Below are 22,746 nucleotides of genomic sequence, written 5' to 3'. Positions count from 1 at the left end.
TGTGTATGTGTGTGTGTGTGTGTGTGTGTGTTGACTCTGGTACCATTACTTCTCACAATGGAGTCCACATCTGGGTGCAGTCCCCAAGCTATAGTCCCCCCCATAAGGGGACAGAGTAGCTCATCATCATTTCTTTCATTCAACAATGAATCGCTTGAATGTCAAAGTGCTCAAATGACACTGCAGAGTGTTCATGAAAGCAGCAAACTTGGTCCCTGGAAAGAATTGTCGATAACTGGCTGTAACTGAAAGGGGGTGAGAGCTCTGGGTGGGGAGTCTGGGTTTTGTGTTTACTGCTAACTGCTGCTGGTGGTGGTCAGGTGCCTGGGTCCACTGCTTTGCTGTGTGATACCAGGTGGGTCACCCCACTTTTCTGGGCTTCTGCTTACTCCCCATTAAAGAGGAATCACAGCATAGTTCCCAAAGCCCATTTGCAAGTTGACAACACCCCATCGTGGGCTGGTGGTCCCTGAAGCACCATTTCTTTGGAGAACAAGCACATATAACTCAAAAAGGGCTACGCTGGCCTCGACAAAGCTAAACAGGCTCTTCTGCAGTACTTCTCAGAGCCTTTGATTTGCCAGGACAGATTGCCATTGGCTCAAAGAAGGGTGACAGAAAGTTTGCAGAATTTGCCAGACTTCCTTCAAGGGGGGGAACTTCACTGGTGGCACAGCTTTCAGAAGCACTGTTCTCTGGAATACACTTTGGGGGAATCTGTTAGCAGGCAGAGGGCACATATTAATGCTCCCAGTCCTGTCGATGACTGAACAGAAATCAGGCTCTGTCTTCCCAGAGCTGCGCTGTGGCAAATACCAGCTCAGAGCCATCCAGACCACAGTCATTGGCCCGTGCACAGGGCTTTAGGATCTACTGATCATTTTCACTTATATGATCCCAATTCTCCCGGACAACATTCTTCCAAGGACCCTCACGCCCATTTCTCAGATGATAAAACAAAACTGCAAGAAACAAAGGAAACTGCACCGCATCACGAACTGATGGGTCTGCCTGGGATCTACCCATTTCCTCCCGCCCTTGATCAAACCTTCATTGAAGGTGCGATATACTTCAGAAACAAGCGAGCACAGCCACTGAACAGAAGCCCCTCGAGATGGGGGGGGGGCGCTGACCCCGCCAGCGGCACCTGCCCTGAAGTCTGCAACACCCAGATATGGAACCCAGCATCCCCTGCCTCCCGTTTGCAAAGCCCGGTCTCTGAGGCTGGTAGCCACACCCTCTCCACCATGCCAGGTACAGCGTCTTCACCACCCTGCACACCCAATGCCAGGTGCCATTCTGCAAAGGTGTGTGGGGGGGGGGGCGGGGGAGGAGGAAGGTGCAGAGCCAAAGCAACGCTAGTTGAATTCACTCAATCCCAATCCATCTCCAAGCACCAAGGCTGTGGGCTCCAACAGACAGAAACTGCTGCCACGGTCTCCAGGGGGGTTGTGCGCCCATGCCACCGAGCCAGGGCAGCAACTCCCATGGGGCGCTCGGCGTCCCACGTGGAGGAGAGCGAGGGTGCAGAGGCGCGGGTCAGCCTCGGGCACAGGGCGCTGAGCACGCCGAGTGCCAGGCGCGAGTGTGCGAGAGAGAAGTGTGAACGCGGGAACGCTTATGTCACCCCAGGGCGGTGACAGAAGTAGTGCCTGGGAAACGCGAGCGGCGGGCGAGCGCGTGCACCAGGCAACCCTGGGCTCCGCGGAGTCCCGGGGGGTCCCGGGAGCTGTCACCCGGGCGCGTCTGCACGCGGCTCCCTCCCGGCGGTGCCCGGCTGGCGGGGCGCGGGGCGTTCCTGCTTACCTGCCTGGCGGCCGAGGCTCCGCTGCTCCGGGCCGGGGCTGCGCCGGGCTCGGCGCCCGGCTTCCGCGCGGTTCGGCAGCGGCCGCTCGCTGGGCTCCGCCCGGCTCGGCTCCGCCCGGCGGTGCCCCGGGCGCTCGCAGGCGGCCCACGCGGCGCGGGGTGGGCGCGGGGCGGGCTGGCGGGCGGGCGCCGGCGGCGGGCGCGGCTCCGGGCCGCCCCGCGGCCGCTTGGAAGCTCCTTATTTGGGCAGTGATGTCAGGGGAAGTCGCAGGGGCCGGACCACCCACTTCTTTCCATTCACTCCCCAGAGTTTCCTGTCGCCGAGTCCGGGGACTCCGGCGCCCTCCCGCTGGGATCCCCGCGCGGCGCGGGGCGCGGGGCGCGGGGCGCGGGCGCTGCCCGGGAGGGTCTGCGCCCGGGGAATCCCCGGCTCGCGGCGCCGGGGGAGGGTCTGCGGCGCGGCCTCGCGGTGACAGGCCGTGTCACTCGGGCGCCGCCCCGGTTCCCGCGCTGTCATTTCCTCCCGGGCCCGCCGGGAGGGCGGGCAGGGAAGCCCCGGGCCCGCCGCTGCCGCCGGGACTCTGGGCTCCCGAGCCGCGCTGGGCCGCACCCGGCCGGGCAGGCGCGCGCCCTCGTCCCCAGCGTGCGTTTCCCGACTGGCTCGCGGTGCCAGCCCCGCTCCGGAAGCCCGCGCGTCCCCAAGGGAGAACCCTGCTTAAGGAGAGCGGGCGGGGAGCGGCGCAGGCCGGCGTGGGTGTGGGGTAGGGGGAGCACCCGGGGCTCCAGCCTAGGGGCGAGGCCGGCCTGCGGGGCCGCTGCCTCTCGGGGCTTCCCTATTGCCAGACTTGACCCAAAGCTACCCCGTCCGTCTCCGTGGACTCAGGCGCACCCTAGTTCCCGCTCTGGCCAGTCCTCCTCACTGCCGCCCTTCCCAGGTTGCAGAACGGCCACGGCTGGCCGAGAGACCAGGATTTTCATGTTACAGGAGCACTTAGGGCTCAGACACTGAAGACCCGCCCAGGTCAGCTGTGTGTGTGTGTGTGTGTGTGTGTGTGTGTGTGTGTGTGTGTGTGCATGTGTGTGTGGGGGGATGGGGAGGGGGCACCCTGGCTTTGCTGACTCCAGACCTGGCAGGGGCTGACTGGCAACAGCCTCAGGAAAGGATGGGGCCGCCCTGGCCAACATTAGGACCAGAAGGAGGCAAGCAAGGGTAGAACTGAAGCGGACACAGCCTCGCCTCGCCTGCCCTCTCTGGTCAGGGTTGCAGGGACACACGGGGTCACATGAGCAAGGCGCCTGGATGGCCCAGGCTTTCCCAGGCTCCAGGGGGATGATCTCAGCCTCTAAGATCCTCCTGTCAGGGCCAGGGGCTTCCCTCTGAACGGAGGCCACTGGTCCCAGGAGACAGGGGGATCCCTGGCAACCTCTGTGCTTTCCCCACCCACCAGTGACCAGCAGAACTGCCACGTCCCCTCCAAAGTCAGGTCAGAGCCAGCACATGGAGCCTAGACACCCCCTCCCCCAACCCCCTGCTTTCACGGGGCACTTGGCTTTCAAAGCAGCAGCATACACTGATGTCCTATGCCGCTGTCTGGGAGGGAGGGGGGGCAGCATGACCCAGGACACAGAGCAGCCAGGCAGCCAGAGCATTTGGATGGCCACCCCCATCCCCATCCTCTATCAGCACCCCACCCAACCGATGCAGTTGATATCCAATCCCAGTTCATATCCGATCACCTCCTTCTGCTAAACCCTAAGGATGCTTGGGGTGGGGGGGGCGGTGCATGGAGGGTGTAGTTACTTTTGATCTGGACTGGTCTGGACTCCAAGACTCCACTGACCAGCTGTGTCCACTGCGGCTCTGCTCACACCCCCACCCCTACATATAACTGGGCACCTGCTGGAGGTGGGGGTCTCCCCACAGCGCTCCCCTTTGTGAAAAATGCTCCCGCTACCCCTCCCACTGCCCTTCAGGACCTGACTCAAAGTTGCTGATAGATACTTGCCTTGCGTGGGGTACCTGGAACAGAGTGACCCCACCCCAACTGCATTCCTGCCCTGTCCCCAGGGCCCTGCTGACTTCGGTGCCTCTTGAGAGCGGCCGGGGAGGGAGAGTGGATGTCTAGTCAGAATTCACAACGCCCCAAGGGGTGACTTTTGTCACATGCCCAAGACTCAGATGAGTGCCCTCCCCCGCCCTATTAGTCTTCCAATGGATTCTGTCACCTTCCTGCAGTGTCACAGCTGCCACAGGCTCCCTCCTCTACACACACTCTGTTCGCCCCAAAACACACTCGGCCGGGAGTCACCTGCCTTTTGCTCCAGACTGGGGAGCTGCACGGAATTTTCTGTCTTGATTCTTATCTCCTGCCAGGGCTGATTACATTGTTGACACATGCTTGTTAAGTGAACAAACGGAGGGGCAAAGCAAAGACCAGGTAACCATGGGAAGGCCTTGGCATCCAGTCAGTGTGTGGCCAAGGTTCCAGGGACCCTGGCTGGGGCCCAGGATGGAGGGAGGAGTCTCAGCGGGTCGAGGCTGGATGCTCAGAGGCTCATGGAGGTGCTGCCCCCGCAGAGGCTGCCCTGCCCACACTCCCCAGCTGAAGGCCCCTCGGCTCCAGGGCCTGGGATTTGTCTCTCCTGCTGCTTGTGTGCCGACTCCTCTGCATCCCCATCCGGGAAGCCCGGGACATCCCCAAACACACACAGGCCTGGACAGGCCATAGTGGGGCAAGGAGGGTTGCCAGGAAGCACAGCTCTCTGGAGCTGCCCCTCATCCACAGAGCCCCTAGGGAAGATTGTGGACCCGACTCTCAGCCCCACCCCCCAGGATACCAGGTCATGAGAGTCAGCCTGGGAGCTCCTCTTAGGGCTGCCCCTTGAGCTCCAGTGCTCCCTGGGGCTCTTCAGAGCTCAGTGAGTGCTGGACCAAGCAGCCCGCTGCCCAGTGAGGCACGCCTACCACCCCAGCCTTACAGCGCGCATCTGGTCAGGCCCGGGGTGGGGAGGCAGGTGGTACCTGGTCCCAGGTTCTCCTTCCCATCAGCCCAGCCGCATGCGTGTCACAGGGCCAGGCCTTGAGAAACTCCCAGAGCTAGGCCCTCGGGCCTTTCCCACATCCCTTCATTCCTCGGACGTGACTCAGGCCCCTTCCCTGTTCTGGGAACATACAACACACAGGCCTGTGTTCATAGAGCTCCAGTCAAGGATGGAGCGGGGCAGCTGTTTCGATCGGTGCTCTGCTGCCTGGGGGTGTGGCCTGGGGCAAGGCGGGGGCACCCACAGGAAGCAGAACCAGTAAGACCCACACTGCTACTGGGGTGACATTTAGGGAGCCGGTGGTCCAGGTGTTCCAGGCTCCATTGCTGAGAGCCTGTTGCCATGGAAATCACACACACACACACACACACACACACACACGCAAACGCACACACGTGCACTCACGCTGGGCTTGGCTCTGCTATACAGATCCTAGCACCAGGTACAGGCTTCATGATCTCATGGAGATTGTAGCAGAGGGCAGGGCAGGCATCTGCTCTGTCACTGAGGGGGTCATCTCTGTGAAACGTTTCCTCATTGCTAACAACCCAATTCCAGTTGCAGGTTTGGCCTCCCTCACTGTCACTGAAAAGGCGCTGTCTGCCCAAGCGTTCTTGGGACAGTTTCCTGGTTGGCTGGGAGTCAGCCTTGGGGGGCTTCCAAGCTACACGTGCTGAGATCTTGTGCTGTCTGGGCAGCCACCCCCTTCTCCGGCCCACCCCCCCACGTCCCTCACACCCCCACTGATTTCCTGGGCCTGCAGGCTTTCTTGTTTTACTTTCAGTGTGCGGTGTGTGAGTGTGTGTACGTGTGTGCACGCATGTGTGTTGAGGGTGTGCGGTTTCTCTTCCCACACATGTGTTGCACACAAAGTCTTCCGTGCTTACTTCTCCCTGTATGGGGCTCTCCCCACCTGGGCTGGGCCTGCTCTAGCCCACAGCTGCACTCCCAGCTCCTAGACCGCCTCCCTCGGGCTCTCGCTTCATCCCTGACCTGAGCCATGGGACAGCAGGTGCCCCAGAGCTCCGGGAACCTGGTTTCCGTGCCAGCCCCATGCTCCCGGTGTGACCCTGGCCTTGCTGTTGCTGGTGTGGACTCCATGTCTCCAAGGACGGTTACGTGTGACCGGTGGAGTCACACGTAGCCCAGAGCTCCCAGCATGTGCTCAGTGAACAGTACGATGGCTCCCTTCGTGACCCAGAATCCTTTTCCTCCCACCCTGCTTTAAGGTCCTTCCTGCCCCTTTGCGCCATCAGCCTAAGCCAAGCTCCAATCCTCTCTCTCTCTCCATCCCCGAGGTCCAGCCCTGGCCACCACTAAGTCCCATTAGAGCAGCCTCCCCTTGTTTCCTCTGCCCATTGCTCTCCTACCTGTTCTTCAAAAACCCACTGAAACAAATTCTGGGGATCCCTCTAAACTATCTCTTCGTGTCTTTCCTAGCCAAGCCTCGGGTCTTTCTGCAATGACCTCCATCTGCCCATTGTACAGATTCACTCATGTTTCTAAGTCTGCAAGAACATTTTTGCACATGACATTCCCTGAACTGTTCCCCTCACTCCTCTCTGCCCGGCTGCCACCCCACCTTGCAGTCCGCCGAGAGGTCACCTCCCTGAGGAAGCCTTCTCTGTCCCCTCTCCTGCCTGGTGACATTGGCTGCTTCCTTCCCCGCAAGCCTCCAGCACTTGGTGCAGACCACCCCGACGGTTGGCCGTTTATTCCCAGATCTCTGTGCTCTTTGGATTCTGCCTTCCTGGACACAGGCATGCCTCACTTGGGACCTGAAACATCTGGAGTGGGAGAAAGCCAGCTGCTGCCCCTCTGGCCATCTTGTCCGGGAAACAGCCTAGAGTGCCAGACTCCAGCTCACTGACCTGTTTTTGCCAAATGACTAAAACGTCCTCGTCTTCCACTTCAGACAGACCCTGCTGCCTGCAGGAGTCCTGTGTTAGCCTCATCCTGGCAAGTCACCAGCTTTTCCAGGGACTCCCCCAGGGCCCAGGGGGCCCCTGGTGGGAGGGCGGGGCCTTGGGTTCCAGGAATCAGGAGATTAGTCAGGCTGTGGACTCCCTTGGCAGCTGCGAGAACAGGTTTTCCCCTGGCCAAGGGACCGACTTGCAAGATCATCCATAACAACAAATATTTACTTTGCACATGGCCGCGTGCTTGCCAAGGGGAGGGGCGGCGGCATAACCACAACTTCTAAGACCCGGAATAAGATGTTCCTGGGGCCAGGTCCTGGTTCCGGCCCTCCGCTCATTGCTCGCTCCCCCAGGCCCCGTTTTCACAGCCGTTCCAATGGGAAGGAGGTCCCCTCTCAGGTGAGGGCTGAGACAGAAGGAGAGTCATGAAAAGGGAGGAGAAAATGGCCTCTGAGAATTGAGGACAAAAGTGGGTGTGTAGTAAGTGCTCAGTAAAGGACATCCGCTCCACTCAGGTCCCTAGGGGGTGAGATGGGGCGGGGAGATGGTCTTCTAAGGCTGCAGACGCAGTCTTGGGTGACAGCTGGGAAAGCAAGGGAAAGGGGGAGGAGACGGCAATCACAGCCCAGAAACGTGGAGCCAAGGTAAAGCAATACAGGCACAACCAGAAAAGGCGCCCGGGGAGTCTCGGGAGGGGCGGGGAAGTGCTGAATAACATCACTATGGTAACAGAGGGCAGCCTCAGCCCGGCGGAGCCGAGGGAGCACAGGTGAGCCCGGGGAAGGGGCGGGGTTCCGAGGGACCGCCCACAGCGCAAAGCCGCCTCCCCCGCCTCGCACGGGCTCGGCTCACGTGCGGGCGGAGCTCTCCAGCGCTCCAGCCTTTGGACCTGGGGTGAGGGACTCCCGCGAGGGCAGGCGCGGGCACCGGTGCCTGAACACAGCAGGGACGTCCTGCCCGGGCCTTTGCCCACTCTGTCCCTTTGACAAAGCCGCTCTTCGCTCTTCCTCTCCCGCAACCCGCCCCCCCCCCATCGCCCCAGCTCCTCCCTGACCCTCCTTCACTCCCCAGTGCCCTGATCCTGCCAAGTCCCTCCGAATGGCCTGCTTTCCCTTCTGTTCCTCTCTTAGCATCCCTGCAGCGTGCTCCGCACGCCCTATGGAGCGCTACTACGTGAGGGTCAGGCTTTGTGCTGGCTGCCAAGGGGCCGTGAGGGGTGGGGTGGGGTGGGGGGAGGATCCGAGGGGCAGTGCCTGACACCTAGGTGGGTTCCCCTCAAGCAGGTCCTCCGTAGGCTCTTCCTGGGCTGCCCTGGGCTGCGGAACAGCACTGCCACTGGGCCTGGGGCAGGTGACACTCAAGTCTTTCAGGGGTTCTAGGAAAAAAAAAAAAACACCACCACAGGCAGTTACTGGAAACCAAGCCTGTGAGGGTGATACCCCGGCCCACCCCCCAGCCTGCCTGTGGATTCCTTGCAACATGCCATCAGCACCACCCTGATTCTTCATGGGAATCCTGGCAAGCTTTCTGGGGCACCACTGGGGCCCACTGAGAGAAGCTGAGTCAGAAGCCCCCGAGGGGCTTAGAAGGACCCCAAGGCTGGAGGAGCTGGGGGCAGGCGGGCTCCAAAATCGGTGGTCTCCGATGTAAAGGATGCAGGGCGCAGGGTGAAGAGGAGGGAGTGATGGTTAATTTCTTTCTTTCCTTCTACTTTTTGGGGGAGGGCACACCCAGTGATACTCAGGGGTAACTCTCTGTATTGCCTGGGGGTCGCTCTCCATGGTGCTCAGGGGGCCGTATGGTGGCAAGGATTCCACCCCCACCCCCCATCATACACCTACCCCATTGCAAACCTTGTACCCCAGACCTTGAAGCCTTCTTCTCAGCATGATGCTTAATTTCACATATTAAACTTTCTGGCTGTGGGGCAGCCAGGGATTTGGCCAAACACTGTTCCAGGCATGGTCATGCGGCTGTCGCCGGCTAAGAGTGACAGTGGGATCAAGGGACTAAAGCAGACAGTCTTGCGAAGCAGTGGGCACGGCCAAGCCACCGAAAACCCAAACAGAACAAAAAAGCCAGCCATGGTTGTCTGCCGGGACCTATGACCTGGGACTGACTCTCCTTGAGGACGGAGTGGCCGCTGGCTTTCACATGGGCACATTTGCCGTCCACGTTTGCTCCTGGGGCTCCAGGCTCCAGGTGCGGCTACATGGATACTCACTGGGGTCTCTGCATGTCCACCCACTGCACCGCTCGGGGCCTCTCAGCCTCCGTGACCTACTGAATCATCTCCCTAATTACTGCCCTCCTCCGCTTCTGCCAGACCCCCTGTCCCCCTCGCATCCTCCTGCAGAGCCTCTCCCCACCATCCTTCCCGGGCAGGCGGGGATGAGAGCAGGCAGGGGAACCTCCGGAGGGGAGCGCTCACTGACAAAGGGGGGTGCAGGAAAGCGGGAAAGCACCGAGGCGGGGGGTGGGGGGGTAGCAGCCGGCCGGCAGGCGCATCACCACTAGCTCGCTTGGCGGGGCCGGGAGGCAGGGGCTCGGCGCTGATTCCGGCGCACGCTGACAGATGCAGCCGAGATGAAGGCGCAGTCAGCACCTAATTTTAGACTGAGCATCTGCTCTGCCGCCCCAGAGTCGGCTCTGTCTGGGATCCGCTCCGTCTGGAATCGCCAGGGAAAGAGATCCTGTTTGGTGGGGACAGTCACGAATGGGGTGCCGATCAGACCTGGCCGACGGACAACCCTGCCCCCACCCCCCGCCAAGGGGAGGCCCCGAGGAACCCATGCCAGGCCAGGGGATCTGCATCTTCCTCACGGGGCTCCCCTCTCCCACCTCACGGCCAGGCACGCCGGTGAGGCTGGGTTTGATTTCCACTCTGCATCCCAGGATGTCCAGGCCCAACAAGGATGTGCCTGGGCCAGAGCTGGTGTTTCCCCCGCTCCCCAAAGGGTCTCGGGGAAGGACCAGCTTGGCTGTCCTCTGGCCCACAGCCCCCACACCATGCTGGAGAGGTATTCCCAGCTCCGCGCCACCCGGGAAGACCAAGGCTGGGAAAGGACGGAGGAAGGGCCCACTGTGGGTCAATCCAGGAAGGCTTCTCCAAGGCGGAGCCTCTGGAGTCAGGCACTGGAGAGTGGGGATGGCTGTTTAGGGGAAAGGTCACCGAGGCCAGGGAAACAGGTGAGGGAACAACAGGTTGACGGGGCATGGAACGTTCAGGGGAGGCCGAAGGCAGGGACGGAGACAGTGGCAGCCTGAGTGGAGGCGGGGCCCTAGCTCTAGGCTGAGGGGGGCCTGGGCCACACCAGCTCGCAGGGCACATGTTCCCCCAGGTGAGGGTGGGAAAGAAGGAGGCTTCCAAGGGTAGAGACCAGCCTCGACCCCCGCCCCGCCCCCCCCCAACCCCCGGCTGGCTGAGCCCTTCTGGCCCTTTCTTTGCAGGGTGGGCGAGGTCCTGCGTGACCCTCCCTGACTTCGTGAAGCTCATACATGGGGGTGGCACCCATTTAGGGGCCTGCTGGGGGTACTCCCTACCCCGTTCTCTTGTCTGGCCTGTTCTGGGCCCTGCTTCTCCCTCCCCAGCGCCCCCCACCCCAGTGCCATCCTAGAGATTCCTCAGGAATGAGACTGAACTGCCCCCTGACTCCTGAGGTGGGCACCTCAAGGGGCGCTGCTCTGGGCCTTCCAGAACCTTCGCTCAGTCCTCTGACAGCATGCCCTGACTGAGCATTGATTGGTCCCCTTGACCGGTGAGGACGAAGGGGACGGAGGAAGTGGATCACACAGCCAGGAAGAGGGGCTGCTGGGGTCTGAATCCCAGTCGCTCTGCTTTCCTCCCCCACTCCCACTGAGGGCTGGCCCAGAGCAGATGGGGTGGACACCCCTGGCCAGCACTGGCAGCAAGAGGGGGGCCAGAAGGGAAGCGGACTGGCCCCGGGTCTCTCCCTTGGCGCTCCTGAGGAAGGAGGAGTTAAACGCTTATGTAAAGGGATTTGCAAAATAGATGCTACAAAACAACATTTGGATGATTTAAGTGTTAAGGAATCAGAACCATATGGATTAAATGTCCCTGACATTACATATGGCTTTAAAAATTAGAAGGAAATATACTGGGAGCACACAGATAGGAGAAATGCGGCAGGCCAGACCACACGTGTAGCTCTGTGGACAGCCTCTTCCTGACTGGACCGCCCCCCTCTCTCCCTCCCCATGCCTGGCTTCTCCCCAGCCAAAGGGGGTCAGCTACACCAGTCCCCGTCTCTGGGGGACAGGGTCAGGGAGAGACTTTTCCAAACAGCAGGCCTGATGCTCTAACCACAGGCCAGTTGGAGCCAGACAGCTGGGGCAGGAAGGGGGAGTCTCTGAGGCTGACGGGTGGTCTCAGGTGCTGGGGTAGTGGGTTAGCCAGTTCCCCAGGGGGACCCCTTGGAGTTACAGAGCAGCATAGGGGAGCATCGCCCTCTGAGGCACAGTCCTTCCCATTTCTAACGGCTTCTGTACCTCAGCCATTCTCCTGACAATCTTTGTGCCCTAGTCCCTGGGAGAGAAACTGAGGCTCAGAAGGGCCAAGGGCTCTGCTGAGCTTGTAGCCGTGAACCAGGCCACAGTGCACATCTTGTCATGTGCCTAGGGTGCTCCCCGTTGTCCCTCACCACCTGAAGCAGATGCAAATGGGAGCCGGAGCCCAGCTCTCTGAACATGGAGAGTGAGCAAGCAAGCAAAGGCTGGGGGGAGTAGCTGGGGGCCACCCTAAGTGCAGTCGGGTTTGGCTGTGATTCTGCATCACAGGCAGCCTGGGGGGGTGTGGGGGAGGAAAGTGGGGAGATGTGGGCAGAGGGCACGGGGCCTCCCGCCCCAGGCACCGGAGCCCAGGTAGGACTGGCTGCACAGAGCTCACTCCGGGGCCAGCACCCTCCCTCCCGTGGGTGCCCAGCCCAGCCGGAAGCTGGCTTGTCAGGAGGATTAAACGCCACATACAGAGACGCCCAGTGACAGGAGGACTGGCGCCCAGACTGCGGTGGGGTGGCCAGGGGCCCAGTGTCCATTCCGGTGCCTGACAGCTGTCCCATCGCCTTTGACCCCTGAGGCCTTCCCTGCTCTTCCTTTTCCTCTATTCATCCTGCAGTGGTTCTTTCCTTCCCTCAGACAGCTTCTCCCGCTGTCTCTCTCGCCTGGCTGATGGGCCGTGGCTCACAGCCCGCCCAGCACCCCCCTGCTGCCCGGTGTGAGCACAGGTGCTGCGAGGACGCGGAATTCTCCAGAAAGGGCGGGGCGGGGAGGACCTGCAGCATCCTCTCAGCCTACAGCAGAGCTACTGTGACCAGGGCTCTGGGCAGGGAACCTTGACGGGTGCCCTCGAGCCTGTCCCAGGCCAAGCTGAGCCCCGGCCACCAGGGTCACGTCCTCATCCTGGGACAGAGCCGGCAACTCTCCCTCTGTCTGAGTGTGATTCTGTCCTCAGACACTCACATGTGTCAGCTCTGCCGGGAAGAAGTGATCATCACGGAGGCTCCCCACGCACGCTCCGCAGGGCAGGCGGACAGCCAGGCTCATCCTCCCCCCTGCCCCCCCACCCCGGACAGAACACGCCTCCCCCCCGGTGTCCCCTCCCAGTGCCCCTGCCACAGGCCCTGGTTTTAAACACAACTCTTGCATTTCCGGCAGGAGTAGCTGAGCAGACTTCTCTGTGGCCTTCGGCCAACTTCTCTTTTCCAGAACCCAGGGGCATCACGGCTTCCCGTGAGCACCCCACCCCCAGGGGCCCTGTCCTACTTAAGTCTTCTCAAGAGCTTCCTTCGGATTTGCACCAGCCTTCGTAGAATCCCCTCAGCCCTCCTCAGTGCGGACCTGCCTCTCCTGCCTCCCCTTGCCCTTCCCCCACTGAGGCCTGGGGGCTTCCCTCTGCCCAGGGGCCTTTGCACATGCTGTGTCCTTTGCCTGCAACACTCTTCCTGACCCAGCTAAGCCCTCTCCAAACATGATTTCACCTGACACCTCACCTCCTGGAGAACGTTTTCCTGACACTGACAGAACCTGGGTAGAGTCAGTCTGTGTGCTCCCCTCACCCTCTGTGTGCTCCCCTCACTCTGTGTGCTCTCCTTACTCTATGTGTGCTCCCGTCAATCTGTGTGCTCCCCTTACTCTCTCTGCTCCCCTCTGTGCTCCCCTTACTCTCTGTGATCCTCTCACTCTCCGTGCTCCCCTTACTCTCTGTGATCTTCTCACTCTCCGTGCTCCCCTCACTCTCTGCGTGCTCCCCTCACTCTCTGTGCTCTCCTCACTCTCTGCATGCTCCCCTCACTCTCCGTGCTCCCCTCACTGCATGTTCCCCTCACTCTCCGTACTTCCCTCACTCTCTGTGCTCCCTTCACTCTCTGCATGCTCCCCTCACTCTCCGTGCTCCCCTCACTCTCTGTGCTCCCCTCACTCTCCTTGCTCCCCTCACTCTACATGCTCCCCTCACTCTCCTTGCTCCCCTCACTCTCCGTGCTCCCCTCACTCTCCGTGCTCCCCTCACTCTACATGCTCCCCTCACTCTCCGTGCTCCCCTCACTCTCTGTGCTCCCCTCACTCTCTGTGCTCCCCTCTGTGCTCTTTGGTGCGTTGGGCACACTCTCTGATTTCCACACACTTCATCCTACTGGCATCAACCCTTGCGATTCTCCGGGTGCAGCATCTCCTCCTGAGGACCAGCTCCCCTGGTTAGGGTTCAGGGCACAGAGGGGCTTTGCTCGCCCCAGGAGCCCACCCCAGGAGCAACGGCCTGAGCTTCCCGAGCGGGGTGAGGAGGAAGAACAGGGAACTCACGCCAGCCCGGGCTCTCAGGCTTCCTCCTGAGGCATGTCTGAGTCTCGGTTTGCTCGTCAGTAAGGCGTCGAGCACGAGCCCTGCCCGAAGGACTCACGCACTCCTGTCACCTGAGCAGTGTCCGCGGCCCTGGGAGGCGGGCAGCCTGGCTTTCCGCCTGCCCCGGGTCCTCTCCCTTGCGTCCGTCTGGAGTTCCCGGGGGCATTGTTGCCTCGGCCGTGGCCCTGGGCAGGGCCCTATTAAGTCCACTGGGCCAGGCGCAGTCCTGAGGCCCATGCAGCACCCACAGGGCTGCAGCCCTCCCTCGCCCCACCCCGCACGGAGTCACGGTGCTCCAGGAAACAGCCCGGAGAGGGTGCTCTTTACTCGGAGTCAGGGCTGGGATGCAGAGGGCTCCGGCCTTTCTCCAGTCTCTGGGCTCACCCGGTCCTGCTGCACAGGAGAATCCGCCTCAAGGCCACCGAGGGCACAGACGGTCAACACACAGGCGGAAAAGCAATCTGGGGACAAGGAGAGGGTGAAGCTGGATCCCGCCGTACCTAATGTCCCCTCTCTTCCTCGTCCCAATCAACGGAGACCACCAGACAAAACGCAGCCTCTTGCCTCTCCTCCACGCCATGGGGGCCTCCCTTGCAGTGCCAGGGGACTCGGGGGTGGGGTCACTCCCAGTAGTACCTGCTCGGTGGTCAGGCCCAGTGGAGTGGGCACAGCAGGGTGGGGCCCAGCAGTGCCATACCCCAGGGCACCCAGGAATGGGGTATGTGATGCCAGAAATCATCCTCAGGCCCTGTGAATCATGGGCCTCTGATTCCCGAGCTACCTCCCTGGCCTTGACTCACACTCATTTGAGTTATTTTAATTTTATTTTGGGGGGGCTACACCGAGCAGTGCTCGCAGGCTATCACCAGCTCCATGCTCGGGGTTTGCTGCAGGTGGTGCCTGGGGGGCATTTGGTATCAGGGATGGATCCCGGCCCACCCCCCACTGCGCAATGCGGGTGCTTCAGTGCACTGATCTGTCGCCCAGCCTTCACGTTTTCAAAGAATCCTTTCTTGTATTAGGGCATCCTGGGTGACAGTCAGAATGACGTTACTGCATCATCACGCGCAGTGCTCACACCTCTCAAAGCAGAGAGAACCGAGTGTACGCCCCTTACCTGGGCAAGAGCACTGCTGGGCACACACGGGCCCTGCCGGGCTGCACACTGGCTACCCCATCTCAGGAGGGTCGCCCCAAGAGCCGCACACACACACTCCCACACGCCCAACACGGGTCATCCTGCCAGTCCCACCAGCTAAGCCAGTGGTGCGAGGGAGCACCCACACAGGGTGCTCCATCTCCGGGGCTCGTCGCGGCTCTGCCCTGTGCTCGCTGTGGGATGCCGAGTAGATTCTGAACTTCCCTGGGCTTCTCTTTCCTGTTCTAGGAAACGGGGCCAGGGCGTCTGTCTCACAGGCGGCTGGGAGGCAAGATGTGGTGACACACACGAAAGCGCTCGGCCAGGGGAGCCTTGGGAAACGTCAGCCCGCCACAAGGCCTGGGAAAAAGGCTCTTCGGACACACCTTTGTTTTGAGGAGCCAGTGTCTGCCCGGGTGCGAGAGGAGGGGAAGGTGTGAGCCGAGGGTCTGGGTAACACCTGGCTGGGGCAGGTGGCTGCCAGCTCTGCATGTCTGCCCACTGCTGCTCACACGCCGGGCACCAGGTGTGCCCTGTGCGGTGATGGGCATGGAGGCAAGCCCCCCCCCCCGCTGGGTTCCAGATGGTTCTATGCCGCTTCCACTCTCCCCTGGACAGTGTTGAAAAGACAGGCCAGGGGGCTGGAGTGATAGCACAGTGGGTAGGGCATTTGCCTTGCACGTGGCTGACCCGGGTTCGATTCCCAGCATCCCATATGGTCCCCTGAGCACCACCAGGGGTGATTCCTGAGTGTAGAGCCAGGAGTAACCCTTGTACATCGCCAGGTGTGACCGAAAAAGCAAAAAAAAAAAGGAAAAAAAAGAAAAGACAGGCCAGGACTCCACAGAGGCTAAATCTGTCCATGAGTCCCCCTCTGGGGTTCGGGGGTGCTGTGAGGGGCCACCTCGCGCTCGCTTGCAGTGAGGGTGGCTGTGCCCGTCCGGGCTGAGCTATCTGGGAAGAGGGCCCTTTGTGTTGCCTTCCAGGGAACAAGTGTGCAGACGCTGCTCAGAGGCCGGTGTCGGCCCATGCCGTGGTGTAGCGGGGGCTGGGGTGCCCCCAGAGTGCGCCGTGCAAGGCGGCTCCTCTCTTGTGGACTCTGTGCCCCCCCCCCCGGGCCTGTTCCTTGGCAGGCATCTGCGTCTGCTGCACCCCAGGGCCACTGGGACCCAGGTGCTTGGCTCCAGGAGAGGTCGTGCTGGCTGGCCCTTCCTGGGCCCGGTGGTGACGGCGCGTTACGCAGCTGGCCGCCAGCTTCTGCCCGCTGCCCGGTGTAACCTTGGCCTCCTCCTCCGCAGGCCCCAGCCAAGGTTGATGCTCACTTAGGAGATTCGTTCCAGCCAGTGACGGGGAAAGCGTAATTAGCGGAGCTGCCTGGGGCCCAGCTGCAGGCCCAGAGACACACGCTCTTGTCCACTCACTCTTCCCAGGGTCACCTCCTGCTCACACTCCTCTCTACCCACCTGCCTCTTCCCACAACCACACGGTCGGGCACGTGACCGTCAGCAGAACCCAACACTGCCGCCCACCCACGCCCCACTCATGCCCGCCAACCACCCCCGCGGGCCCAAGTATACCAGCCCTCCCTGCTAAGGTGACTGACTGTCCGGCCCCCTTGAGACCAGGCCCCTCGGCCACACACCTGTCTGTCCGCTGGGCGGTGACAGACATCTGCCCAGAAGCTTTCCCTAGCCTCCAGAGGGGCAGAAAGACACAGGGTAATCCACGCACGCCCCCCCACCCCCACCCCACGCGCCTTTCCGGAGCCTGCCCCCTACCCCTCAGAGCCACGGTCAGCTGGTCAGGGAGAGATGGAGTCGTGGAATCAGGGGCTGGTGGCCAGGAATGGGAAACAGGAGAGATAGGACACGGGGTAAGGGACTTGTCTTGTATGCAGCTGGCCTCAGTTTGATCACCAGCACCATCGGTAGTCCCTTGAGCCCCGCCAGGAGTGGTCCCTGAGCACAGAGCCAGGAGTAAGCCCTGAGCAGGTGTGGCCCCCACCCTTCATGCACGACCTCCCATCCCCACCCGGGGAGAATAAGGATGAAGAGTGGGTGGATGGGAGGAGGAGTGGGGAATATTTATAGGCATAAAGTGAGGTACTTGGGAGCCCACGCTTCTGCAGAGGATCTCCCCTTCTCACACGGGTGTCTGCATGTTCAAGTCCCCTGCCGGGCCACAGGGGCGGAGTGAATACTGATTTTCCTTCTGCACTTTCCTCCCCTTCTGCAAAGCTGTGCCCCAACTCCTGAGCATCCAGCTCTGGGGAGCACCAGAGTTACCAGACTCCCCCTTCTTTCAGACCCCACAGAACCCACACAGAGCCCACCTCGTCACAGGGTGCCAGGGACTATTCCGGGCTGGACCTGCAGTGGGCGTGGCTGGTCTCCCCCCCACCTCTCCCAGTGGAGTGGGGACCCACTGTGTGTCCTGTGGGGGAGGTCTAGAAGCAAGGCTGAGCAGGCAGACTGCACCCTGGAATCAAGGGGAACTGACCTACTCTAGAGGCCCCTCTGTCCAGTGGGGTTCCCTGGTACTCAGTGGCTAGAGCCTGTACCCCAACCTGGTACTCAGTGGATAGGCAGAGAACCCCCCCCTGCCCCGCCTCTGCCCACTCCACTCGGACCCAGCTCCAGGCCATCACTAGCTCACGCACTGCAAGACTGCATGGGTGTGGGGAATGGCCCTGTCTGGGGCTGCGATGAACGCTCACAGGTGGGTGTGCTGGCCTTGCCTCTGCTGATCCTGCCATGTCTCATTCCTGTGTTCTGGGGGGACAGGGCCCCCCTCCAGGTCTGATAGAGGCAGTCCGGCCACCTCAGGGGAACTTCCGGTCCAGCCTCCTCTGCCTGTGGGTGCCAGGCCCCATGGCTGGTGGCCTGACCCGAGCCTCACACTCCCAGGAACCAGCCCGGAGTCGTACTGACAGTCCCCTTCCAAAAACACGGCGGTCACTCTAGGCGGCCATCACGCGCCGGTGGGCCCGGGCTGAGATGAGAATGCCTGCATGGGGCCGAGTGCTCACAGGCCAGCCTCAGACTCTTTTTCTCCTTTCAGACTCTGACTGGCAGACTGTCTCTCAGAGTCGTGGGACAGAGGGGAGGACCGGGGAGGCCCAGTTCCCCTCCAGCTCTGCCAATGACAGGCTCCAGCCATGTCGCAGAGCCCGGCTTGGCCTGGTGCAGCCTCGCACCCGTGGCCCATTCCACCCGCTCCCTTGGAGCTGCCTCCTGAGGCAAAGGCACCAGCTGGATCCAGGCTGGCGCACACCCCCTGGAGTGCACCCCAGATCCCAAACGCTACGTGGAGCATGAGTCAGAAATGACAAGCTGGGCCCGAGCGATAGTGCAGAAAGTAAGATGCTTGCCTTGCACACGGCTGACCTGGGCTCGATCCCCGCCAGCACCACATATGGCCTCCCCACAGGCACCACCAGGAGAGACAGATCCCTGAGCACAACCAGGTATGGGCCCCAAGGCAAAAACCAAAATAAGCAAACAAGGACAAATTGCAAACTGCAAGTGGAAGCTTGCCTTCTCTGGAAATACTCCTACTGACGTAGGCAGGCAGATTAGGGAAGCTCCTCCAGCCTTACATGGCAATGAAAATCCCCTAGCCCCAAGGCGGTCAAGACCCCCCAGTGGCTACAGAAACCAAGACCCGGTAAGACATAAACATGGGGCTAGCCCAGACCAGAGAAGGCTAGACTCACCCTCGGAGAGAAGACCCAGCAGGAACCCAGGTCAAGAAAAGGAGTTTCAAAGAAGACCAATCCCAACTCTACCTGCCCTGGCAACCACGCTAGCAACAGACTCTTACCTAGCTACAAAGCCCCAGGTGGGACAGCTTGGGAAAAAGCCTATAAAAGCCACCTTGAACAAAGGAAGTGCACATATCTGCTGCCCGAGTCCAAGGGCTGCTTGTGCCCACGTGGCCACATGTGGTGCCCGAGCACATGTACTGCCCTCATCTCCCATCTCGAGATGTGCACCGGGTCTCTCTCCTCTCCATTATTGGAGAAGCCTTGTGACTTGGCAGGATTCTGGTGAGCCTGAACAACCCCCGCAAACTCACCAGAATCCTGCCAAGTCACATATGTCGCCACTGCCGGGACATATGAATGCACACGGGCCTATGTACCCACATATATTTTTGCCCTGTGCACTGGAGCAGCTGGGCCCACATCTCCTTTGGCCACACCCAGAGTACTCCAGGAACTCTGCCCAGCTCTGCCTCCAGGAAGTCCTCCCTGCCCACAGCCGTGGCCCTCAGGGCTGCTCTCCCGTGGGACTCACCAATGGCTGCAAATGTTTCTCTGGGACCTCCCCAGGGAGCCGGTCTGAATCCTCCCAGCCTCCAGCACTGGCCTGACCCTCACAGGACAATGGGAGAGCGGATGGTGGGGGGTCAGTGAGAGATAGGAAAGAGCCCCCAAAAGCCCTTCGCTTGGAGGACAGCGGACCCCCGAACAGTTCTCAGAATAACACCAAGAGTCATCTGAGGATTGGGGACACTTCCTAAAAGGAAACTCAGGCCCAGTCTGGACACAGGGGGTTTTAAGAACGCATGGCACTTGAGGGACGGAGCCGGGGAACCACCCTGAGGTTCTGGTTACCTCAGAACTCTGGTCAGAGGCTCTCGAAGAGCCTTTGGGGTCAGCACTGGGCATTTACTTCCTAGGAAATGAAGCAGCCTCCAGGCCCTGGGCTCGGCCTCAAGACACGATGCCAGGACAGCCCCAGAGCTGAAGGAGCACGAGGGGCATGGGGACCCCCACACTGGGGCAGCTGCACAGTGATGGGGAGACGGGGGAGCCAGGGAAGAAGAGGCAGCCAAGTTCCTGAGGAAAGCAGGGCTGCGTCAGTGGAGAGGAAGGGTGGAGGGAGGGAGACGTGGAAAGACACGAAGCCCGGAAACAACACAGCGGGGTGGGAACCACACAAGGGGGCTCTTGTGCCCTGAGGTGGCCATGTCGGGCCACACGCACCCGCTCGAGTCTGCCACAAGCAGTTCAATCCCCTCCGTCTACACCCTCTCTCTCACACGCACCAGGTCACCCAGACCAGAGGTGCCCGGCTGACTCGGCCTACTGACCCCTTCTCAGAAACCAAGATCACTCGGCCCTGCTCCCCCAAGCCCCAGAAATCGACCTTCTTTACGTGAACAAACAGAAACTGCTCCCCAGGTGTACCTGAGGGGACTCCAGGGCGCCCCGGGATCATTCCAGCGCCCCCTGCAGGAAACGCTGACCTACACAGCTGTCTATCACTGACACAGCCCGAGTCCCTGAACAACCGCCGCAAACTCACCAGAATCCTGCCAAGTCACAGACATCCTGGCATCCTAGCGGGGGAAGACAGCCAGGCTTCACTTCAGAGCGGGGCGGCCTTGGACACGGGTGTGGAACCGTGGGGGGGACACAGACACCCCTCGGGGTTCAGTGGACAAGGGTGCATGGCGTGGCCTGTGCTGGAAGCGGGGAGAAGACCCCCGTGGTCTTGACCCACATCAGAACTCTGGAGGAGCAGGTACCTGGGTCCTCTCTGGTGTCTGGAACCCGGGGTCCTGTGGAAACTGGGGTTCACAGGGGCGGGGGGGGCGGTGATGGAGCTGAGTGAGAAGAGGCTCGGGCCCGGAACAGGTGGCGCCTCCCAGCCGTCCTGTCAGCTTGAGGGGGGCCCGGGGAGGGGCCGAGCCCATGCCGCGGGGCCCAGGGCTGACTGAACCCTAATCCTTACCAGCCGAAGGGCCCTCTGTGCTACAGTCTCTCCGGGAGGCACTGCCCTCTGAGTGTCCTCCGCCTGACTCCAGGGATCCAGCCGGGCCTCTGTGTGACCGATATGAAAACTGAGCCCTGCCAAGGGAAGTGGTTGACTGAGGGTCACGGGGTGAGCCAAGCGGGGTGTGAGCAGGGGTGAGGGAGGCCCCCAGCTCCTCACTCTCCACTCACCACCCTGGCTTCCTGGAGGTGACTCAGCGAGACAGTCGGCACAGGAAGGAAGTGGGAAAGGGAAGCCCAGCCCGTGGGTTCCAGGTCACCACGTGGTTCGTCCAAAGCCACCAGTCACCTTGGCCATGTGGCTTTGCCTGTAACCTCCCCGTCCTTCCTTCCCAGGGCCCCAGTGCTGACTGTGCCCTCTGGGCTCAAGCTCCCTCCCGGGGCCTCCCGGGGTGTGTGTGTGGGGGGGGGGGGGGGGTCTCTAGTGCACTTCCCTCCTGCTGGGAAGGGGAGTCGCCACCGCCGGGACGTGGCCAGAAGGCCACGGAAATGAAGGGAGACACTGCATCTGCGGCCTCGGGGCACCCTGCTGGGCCCTGCGAGCCGTGGTTATCCTCATCCGTTTGCTGTGCGGGCCTGAGCTCACCTCCTGAACTGGGTTTCTCTGCAAGTCTGTCAAGCCAGGCTCTCGCATCTGTGTTGCCAGTTGCCGGAGGCCCCGATAAGATGACACAGGGGAAGTGAGCCGGGGGCCAAGCCCCTGCCGTGTGCCGCCTCCACCCTCGCGGACGGACGCTCATTATCCCAGGCTCTGTCCTCTTCCTTCTCAGAGCAGCTCGGCAGAACACCTAGGGCTGGTCTCACTTACCCGCGGGGCACCCTGGGGATACGGTCGCGAGGTCGCACACAGGTAATGGAAGGAAGATCGAGCCCTGCTCCATCGGGCTCCAGAGACGAGCGCTTCTCCCCGGGATGGCACTCCTCTGGCTGGGGCGGCCTGGCAGGTGGGGAGCGGAGAGGGCCTGTCCCTGCACGTCCTGGGCTCTGGTTCTGGCTCAGCCATCTCTTGGCAGTGGGACTTGGACTCTCCGGCCCCCAGCGTGAGAACCACGGTCGCCTCACCCATTGCTCTTCTTCCTAGAGGAGCTTGTGAGATGAGGGGGCTGGGCACGAGCTGGGTGCCAGAGGGAACCCGTGACCGCGGTCCCCCTTGGAACCGACGTGGGGATCAGGAGCACCAACCTGTGACAGGCCAACCTCTGTCACCATCAGCCACCACAGCCCACACCACCATCCCTTCACCCAAGGCTCCGCCTGTGCCCAGAGGGACTCTGAGGGCAGGTGTGGGCTATAGATTTCGTCCAAGCACCAGTTTAACTCGATAAAACATTCCTCCGGGGCAAGTGGCAGCTCGTGGTAAGACATCAGATGGACAGTCACCTGCCCACACTCCAGCCTGAGGCCTCCCGCTCAAACCCCAGATGGGCCAGGCTGCAACCCCCATGTCCAGCGCTAGCCATGGACATCCCTGACTCTCAGGGAGAAGAGACCAGCCCTTCCTTTGTAGGTCGGAGGTCAGAGTCCAGCTGTGGCACTTTTATATCCTATTTCCAAGGTCTACTTTGAATCCTTATAGGAACAAGGGGAAGGGCTTGTTAAAGAAATGTGCATAGATGAAATACTTTCTACTGTTCCTCAGAGGCCAGCTCTCTGTTGCGTTCATCTTTATAACGCTCAATAACCCCGTGCAGGGTACCTGCTCCTGTCTCCCCAGGCTCCTTACTCTGTTAGGTTGGTGCAAGTTAGAAAGCCTACAGGAAGGAAATGCATACGGAGGGCATCTACACAGGCAACTGAATCAGTGTATGTACACAGGGGATGGGTGCCCCCACCCCGTAGCCATATCATAGCCACCTTGATACACTCCAGGCTTCCACGGGGGCTCTGGCCCCTGTTGGTGTGGCTTAAGTCATCTCCAGAGAGGGAGGAGCTGCATTACTTGATGGCGCTGAGAAGTGGAGATCAGGAGCCCTTGCAGTTGTCTACTCTGGGCCTCAATGTGGTATCTGGTAAGTGCCACGGGCCAGACGCCGACTGAAGGAGGGAGTCAGCTGTGCAGTGCCCCCAACAGACCGTCTCTGTGCACAGTCCAGCCTCCTGCCTGCTGCCCCTGAAGGCAGAAGCACAGCCTGCTGGGAGCCTGCTGGGAGCAGGGTGGGGACAAACAGCACGAGAGTGTCTGAGACCCCAGCGTCCAGGAAGTG

At 61.2% G+C, this 22,746-nt stretch overlaps 1 protein-coding gene across 8 annotated transcripts in view; it reads right to left on the bottom strand.

Annotated features, from left to right (window-relative positions):
- Positions 1-22,746, bottom strand: part of HIVEP3 (HIVEP zinc finger 3) — a 438,249-nt gene that overhangs the window by 111,899 nt on the left and 303,604 nt on the right. Inside the window, exon 1 of one of the 8 annotated variants that reach the window (XM_055138557.1) lies at positions 1,807-1,933. The exons of the other annotated variants lie outside the window; for them this stretch is intronic. The gene's annotated coding sequence lies outside the window, so the exon portion shown is untranslated. Of the gene's footprint in view, positions 1-1,806; positions 1,934-22,746 lie in introns of those variants that run through there. 8 annotated transcript variants of the gene reach the window in all.

This window comes from Sorex araneus, chromosome 5, assembly GCF_027595985.1.
Source record: "Sorex araneus isolate mSorAra2 chromosome 5, mSorAra2.pri, whole genome shotgun sequence".
Lineage (NCBI taxonomy): Eukaryota > Metazoa > Chordata > Mammalia > Eulipotyphla > Soricidae > Sorex > Sorex araneus.
The sequence above is the reverse complement of the archived record's forward strand: the minus strand, read 5'-3'. Positions and strand labels throughout refer to the sequence as shown.